The 7,358-nt window shown below is 50.0% G+C and overlaps 1 non-coding gene across 1 annotated transcript; it reads right to left on the bottom strand.

Annotated features, from left to right (window-relative positions):
* Window positions 1-2,667: 2,667 nt before the first annotated feature.
* TRNAC-GCA (transfer RNA cysteine (anticodon GCA)) lies at window positions 2,668-2,739 on the bottom strand. The gene has a single exon. It is a non-coding gene; the product is annotated as a tRNA-Cys (tRNA).
* Between the last annotated feature and the right edge of the window lie 4,619 nt (window positions 2,740-7,358).

The raw sequence follows: 7,358 nt of genomic DNA, 5'->3' as shown, positions 1-7,358 counted from the left end.
TCATTGATGAAGCGTTGGAATGTGGCAGGAGCGTTACAGAGCCCAAAGGGCATCACGGTGTACTCAAACAACCCCTGTCGAGAACAAAAGGCCGTTTTCCACTCGTCCCCACGCCGCATGCGGATCAGATTGTACGCCCCTCTCAAGTCCAAACTTGGTAAAGATAGAGGCGGCCGTTAACTTATCTAACAGCGTAGAAATGAGTGGAATAGGATACCTGTTTTTGATGGAGATGGCATTCAACCGTCTATAGTCCACGCACGGGCTATCACCTTCCTTCTTTGGCACAAAGAAAATGGGGCTAGCAGCTGGGGAACAGGAGGGACAGATATGACCTAGACGCAGAGCCTGCTGTATGTAATCCTTCAGGGCTTGTTCCTCGGAAGGTGACAACGAGTAGATCCTCCCCTTTGGTATGGGGGCATCTGGAATGAGATCAATAGGACAATTGTAGGCCCTATGCGGGGGCAAACCCTCCGTGGATGCCTTATCGAAAACCATGTGGAAATCTTGGTATTCAACAGGGATGCTAACCGAGATGGCCCCTACGGTATGTAATGTGGTAGCCTCTGCTGTGTCATCAGTGAGTCGGGAGGAGGCCATGGCGCCAAGAATTGTGGCAGGAGAAACAAGGGAGTCTGGTTCTATCAGGCAAAAATGTTGACATAACTCTGACTCAAACGATACATGTCCTGTTCCCCAATTGATCAAAGGGTTATGTTGCCTCAACCAGGGGATACCTACAACGATACCGAACTGCGGTGTAGTGATGAGATCGAATGACAGGGTCTCTTTATGTGTGCCTTGTATTACCACCTCAAGAGGGGCCGTTTGATGTCTGATCAGGCCAGAAGTCAGGGACGTGCCATTGACTGCTTGTACGGGCTCAGGATGCTCCTTTTTGATTAAGTTAAGACTATGGGCTAAAGCGATGTCCATGAAGCAGCCAGTGGCCCCTGAATCGATCACAGGATAGACAGTGTGTGTGATCTCCCTGGTTGGTTTTAATAAGGCCTGCACTACTATGGGTCTGATTGGACCAAAGGCGGGTTCAGTGGGGGTCAATGAAGGGCTCGCTGGTGCCCCCTCTCTCATGGGCGAGCCTTCTGAAAAAACGGAGTCTTGTTTCTGGGACGTCGAGGGCATTCTTTCACATAGTGCCCGTTGAGTCCGCAATAAAAGCAGGTGTTATCTGTCCTCCGATGTTCCCTTTCAGTCGGTGTTATTGGACTGCGGATCCCGCCTATTTGCATGGGTTCGGGACTGGTAGATGGAGGTGCCGGGGAAGAGTGACTAGCAAATGTCGCTTCTGCCTTCTGCTCGGATCTGCGGGCGTCTAACTGCAGTGTGAGATCAACTAGATCCGAAAAAACAGAAGTCAGAGCAGGAACCACCGACAGAGCATCTTTCATGGCATTGGACAAGCCCCGGTAGAAAACGATCGCCTTTTTTTCCTCTGGCCAGGAAGTTTCTGTGGCCAATTGGTTAAAACGGGTGATATATTCTATCAATGTTTGCCTACCCTGTGTGAGATCAAGTAATTCCAGGTCCCGTGCCTGGGCCTTGTAACGGGTATTGAATACCTTTGCCATTTCTGCGACCAGCAGATCGAAATCGTATAAGGCAGGGTGATCGTTTTCCAACAATGGATTTGCCCAAGTGGCAGCTACCCCGGACAAATGAGACAGAAGGAAAGCGGCCTTAGTGACAGAGTCGGGAAAAGCTTGAGGTTTGCATAAGAAATGTAATTTACACTGATTTATGAAGGTGCGATATTTCCGGGGTTCACCCTGGAAGCGTTCTGGAGCAGCAAGAGGGGGAGTCAACGGGAGCAACACTGGAGTGGGAACGGGGGCTGAAGTCGGGGCAGGCTGGGCTGGAGAGGCAGGACCGGGTTCGTCATCATCACCGGGCAAGGGAAAACGTGTACTCTGGAGGGCATCAAGGCGGTGGTGAATGGCAGTCGTGGCAGTGGCCATGTCGGTCCTAAGGGCCTCTAGGGCCTGCATTAACGCGGTCACAGGGTCCCCGGCGGAGGGATTCATAGTCTGAACGAACCGGGAAGGCTTCACAGTCTGTTACAAAGTTGCCGGTCGTGCAGATATGAATATCTCCGTCCCCTAGTACCACACAGGCGATTATATGTGCTACAAGTGTCGCCTCCCCCCTACCGCCGCGTCCTACCAGTGAGTTGGGAAAGTAGGAACACCTGTGCTTTCAGTTTCCAAATGTATAGCTTAAACGAGACTGTGGGCACTGACGCTACTCTTTTAAGGCATGCATATGAATGGCACTGCTGGTAGTGCAGTGCTCACGATCAGAGAACCACATCTGAGACTGGATTCTTTGTAATTTGAGTGATGAGTCCTAAAGAAGAAATCTGCATAGGTAGCACAGCAGGTTAAGTGACTTTTGCAGCGATGTTATGTGTTAAGAGCTCCGTGTAAATACTGACTTCAGAGCTAAAAACAAACACATGGATGTGATGTGTTCTTCTTTCGAGTTTTCAACCGTAGAGATATTTCAATTTAGAAAATTTAAGAAATTATTTTAAAGTTCCACATTTCAGAGCAGCGACTGTTCACGGATGTCAGCTTTGCACAGAAAAGAAAGGCAATTCTTAATGAACTGAGAAAGTAAGTTTTAGAATAATAAATGATAAAAAGAAGGGGACACCCGGATTTGAACCGGGGACCTCTTGATCTGCAGTCAAATGCTCTACCACTGAGCTATATCCCCAGACGACAGAGGTGCGCCTCTGCTTCTTCCTAACCATTGTTTGTGCATGAAGTCAGCACAGGAGATTGTGCAAGAAAGGGCAGCAGCACGAGTATGAGAGTGACCAGAGAGATGCTTTCCCTCCTGATGGTTTTGCACTCTACTGACCAGGGAGAGGGGGCTTTGGTTGTTTGTTTATTCAATTTGTAGAGCGCACCTGACCCGAAGGTAGCAGGGCGCAGCAAGGAAATGCAAAGCTTACAAAGTTACAGAATGGTAAACAGTATACATTGACAAATGAGATACACAAGTTAGAGCTCAGAATGTGTCGTTACAACATTTTAGCCAAATTATTTACATTGGGTTGTCGATAGTAAAGGGTAGAGAAGGGGAAAGAGGCAAGAGGTGCTATATAGGTCTATTAGGAAATGTGAGCGTAAGGAGACACGCGCTATGGGGCACTCAATATAAGGTGGGGAACAGCAGCTGTATTACTTTCTTTTCCTTCCACCATGTCCCGCTTCCTTTCCCAGTCCCTTCTCCCCCTACCCACTGGTTTGGTTTGTCCCTCTGTGATGTCACTTCCCCCCAGGGGCCCCTGTCCCATAAAGGCGCAACAGAAGGCAAATGTGTTATGTTGGTTGGCGGTATAGTGCCATTACCTCCACGTCCCGCTTCCTTGTCTCAGTACTTACCTTTGAGAGGATCTCTCTCTGCCCAGAGCCCTTTCTAAGCTCTTCTTTGTTGGCTCTGCCCCTTCTCTGGAGGTATAACCGGCCCTTATGCAGGAGGCCTCAGTTTTTCTTCGTACCACCTGGAACATGATGAGCTTCCTGGCCATGCACAGCACAAAGGGTTAAGGTTGGTAGCCCTTTGTTACAAAGTTGCCGGTCGTGCAGATATGAATACCTCCGTCCCCAAGTACCACACAGGCGATTATATGAACACTGCCTGTGCAATCCTTGAGGCCACAGGTGTGGTAGTTCGTCGAGTCTGGAGTCAGGAACTGCCGGAAGGACCCTTTGAGCGCTGTAAGGCAAGGAGGGATTAGTACAAGGCGAAATGCAATTTTACAGAGTATCTAGGAATAGAAACTAAACGTTCTTACCTATGTGTACTGTATGTGTACTGTAGGACCACCCGGAAAGGAAGGAGAGTGATTGGACCTGAGCTCGGGTTCGGATAGGTTTCCACAACCTCTGGTATGATGATGGTAAGCACTGGAGTTTGAAGTGCTTGATCAGGCGAACGCCTAGTGAGAGGTCATAGGCCCAGGTTCCAAAAATCGTGGTTCGTGGAGAAAATCCATTAATCAGGCCGTGGTCGAGTAAACCAAGAGTTCCAGAGCTAATCAAGGCAAGTTCAGGGTTCAGAGAAAGCAATCCTTTAGGCAGACCGCTGTCGAGTGACCAAAAGTTCCTGGTAAATTCGAAGCGTAGCAATGTCCAAGAGAAAGACCAGCTGTGAAGCAACGTTTCGGTGTTTCTGAATGCATTTAAACCATTGGAGAAAATCACGTGATGCTCAACAAGGAAACGTTGAGGCGTGGGGGTCGTCACGTGATACCGATTGCGTTTGGTCTCCTCACGTGACGATCAGGTCCACACGAGCAACGGTGATTGCGGCCAAATGGGAACCTCCAATTACATTGCCAACGGAGAGAAGGGCGATAGACACCAAGCCTGCCATGGACCCCCCTGACATGACGAGTGCAATGGTGCCGCCTTGTCTGCGCACCCAGAGGTAAGCATCGGGGGCTACGTAATGTGGGTGTGTCGAAACGTGAGTCTGTGGGAAACATAGGAGTTCGTAAGGTAGAGGACGTGGAAGATGTAACAGAGTCCCCCCTCAAAGGCCCACGACCTTGTGGGCAGGAGGGATGGTCCTTATGGAAGCGCGCAACAAGAAGCGGGGCCTGGACGCCCCGAGATGGAACCCAAGAGCGCTCCTCCGGACCGTAGCCCAACCAGTCCACGAGGTATTGGAGCCGACCTCTGTGCAGACGGGAACCCAAAATGGCACTGACCTCAAAGACATCGGGTGTGGAGACTGAAACAGGAGCAGGTGGAGTATGGACCCGGGTAGGGGCAAGGTATGGTTTAAGGAGGGAAGTATGAAAAACCGGGTGTATACGCCAAGCAGATGGAATAGCAAGGCGCAAGGCTACAGGGTTCAGGACTTTAGCAATTCTGTAGGGGCCGACAAAGCGGGGCAGAAGTTTGCGACAGCCAGGGATGTGTACATGGCGAGTTGACAACCAAACACGGTCCCCTACATGATACACAGGTGCTACTGCTCGTTTCCTGTCTGCCTTCTTCTTCATAGCTGTCTGTGCCTCACGGAGATGGATCATGGTTTGGGCATGAACCTCAGTTAGATCGCGGGCACAAGCAGTAGCAGCAGGGGTGGCAGAAGGAAAGTCCGGAAGTAGAAGGGTGCGTGGGTGTTGGCCATACATGGAATAGAAAGGAGAAAAGCCGGTGGCCGAGTGCCATGCATTATTGTAGGCAAATTCAGCGAGATGGAGCAGATCGAACCAGGAGTCTTGATACTGAAGGGTCAGGCAGCGCAAAAACTGTTCTAGAGCCTGATTCACCCTTTCCGTCTGTCCATTACTTTCCGGGTGATAGGCCGAGGAGAAGCGGGCATCAATACCCAGGAGCTTGGTCAGAGAACGCCAAAAACAGGACGTGAATTGTGCTCCACGGTCTGATATGATGACTTGTGGGAGGCCGAAAAGACAAAAGACAGACCTAAAAAACAAACGGGCCAAGGTCGGGCTGATGGCACGCCAGTGCAGGGAATGAAACGGGCCATTTTAGTATAAGAATCAACGATGACCCAGATGGTATCATACCCCTGTCTGCGGGGTAAGTCTGTGATAAGGTCCATAGAGACCGTGTGCCATGGTTTGGGGGGAATGGGTAGAGGTTGGAGCAAACCCAAAGGACGTCCCCTGCGTGATTTACATTGGGCACAGATCGCACAGGTGTTTACATAGTTCGCTACATCCCTTCCCATTGACGGCCACCAACACCAACGTCGTAATAACTCCAAGGTACGTTGTTGCCCTGGATGTCCGTTGATGGCAGCATCATGAGACCAGGCAAGTGCCTGATTGCATACATCGCTAGTGGGGAGGAATAATTTCCCTTGAATGAATGGCAGTCCCTCCTGAAGTGTAATGTCCCATTCAGTGAGTATGTGCCGGTGTTGGCAGGTCCAATCTTTAATCGTGGTAAGCATGGTTGGGGTCGGTGTACATAGGCAGATGACATGGCCCTTTCCCAATAATGTGTCCGGAAATGTGGAAAGCAATACTCCCCCAGGAGAACGTGAAAGTGCATCCGCTTTACCATGAGCGAATGCTGGCCTATGCTTTACCACAAAATCGAATGCGGCGAAGAATAAATGCCAACGCACCTGCCTACTGTTCACACATTTCAGAGAGGCAAGATCCTGCAGGTTTTTATGATCTGTGTACACCACCGTTTGATGCTTTGCCCCCATTAGATGGTGACGCCAGGTTTGAAGTGCATCCTTAATGGCTAACAGTTCCTTTTCTGTTACGGTATAATGGGACTCGGCTGTCGAGAATTTCCGTGAATGATAAGCTATAGGATGCAAAAGCCCAGTAGCAGAACAAGGTTGAGAAAGTATGGCACCTAACGCGAAAGAGGAGGCATCCGCCTCTACAACAAACGGAATCTCCGGGTAAGGGTGTTGTAGCACAGGGGCAGAAACAAACCTGGAATTGAGTGCCTCTAAGGCCCCTTGGTGGTCAGGTGTCCAGATGAAGGGGACATGAGGGCTGGTGAGGGCGGTCAGGGGAGAAACGATGGCAGAAAAGCCGGCGATGAATCGCCTGTAAAAGTTGGCAAAGCCGAGAAACGATTGGAGTTGTTTGAGTTTGACGGGGGTAGGCCACTCCGTGATTGCACGCACTTTTGTCTGATTCATGGTCAACCCACCGGGTGTAATGTGAAAACCCAGGAACTCTACTTCTTGAGAATGAAACAAACACTTTTCGGGTTTGGCGAACAAGGCGTTTCTTTTGAGGCGAGAGAGGACTTCTCTTACATGCCCGATATGGTCATCCAGAGAGGATGAGAAGATCAAGATATCATCTAAATAGACCACCACGAATACATCAAGAATGTCAGATAATACATCATTGATGAAGCGTTGGAATGTGGCAGGAGCGTTACAGAGCCCAAAGGGCATCACGGTGTACTCAAACAACCCCTGTCGAGAACAAAAGGCCGTTTTCCACTCGTCCCCACGCCGCATGCGGATCAGATTGTACGCCCCTCTCAAGTCCAAACTTGGTAAAGATAGAGGCGGCCGTTAACTTATCTAACAGCGTAGAAATGAGTGGAATAGGATACCTGTTTTTGATGGTGATGGCATTCAACCGTCTATAGTCCACGCACGGGCGTAGATCACCTTCCTTCTTTGGCACAAAGAAAATGGGGCTAGCAGCTGGGGAACAGGAGGGACAGATATGACCTAGACGCAGAGCCTGCTGTATGTAATCCTTCAGGGCTTGTTCCTCGGAAGGTGACAACGAGTAGATCCTCCCCTTTGGTATGGGGCATCTGGAATGAGATCAATAGGACAATTGTAGGCCCTATGCGGGG

The sequence above is a fragment of the Ambystoma mexicanum genome, chromosome 1p (genome assembly GCF_040938575.1).
Source record: "Ambystoma mexicanum isolate Mex_15411 chromosome 1p, UKY_AmexF1_1, whole genome shotgun sequence".
NCBI classification, from domain to species: Eukaryota; Metazoa; Chordata; class Amphibia; order Caudata; family Ambystomatidae; genus Ambystoma; species Ambystoma mexicanum.
Note: the sequence above shows the minus strand (reverse complement) of the source record. Positions and strands in the feature narration are given on the sequence as shown.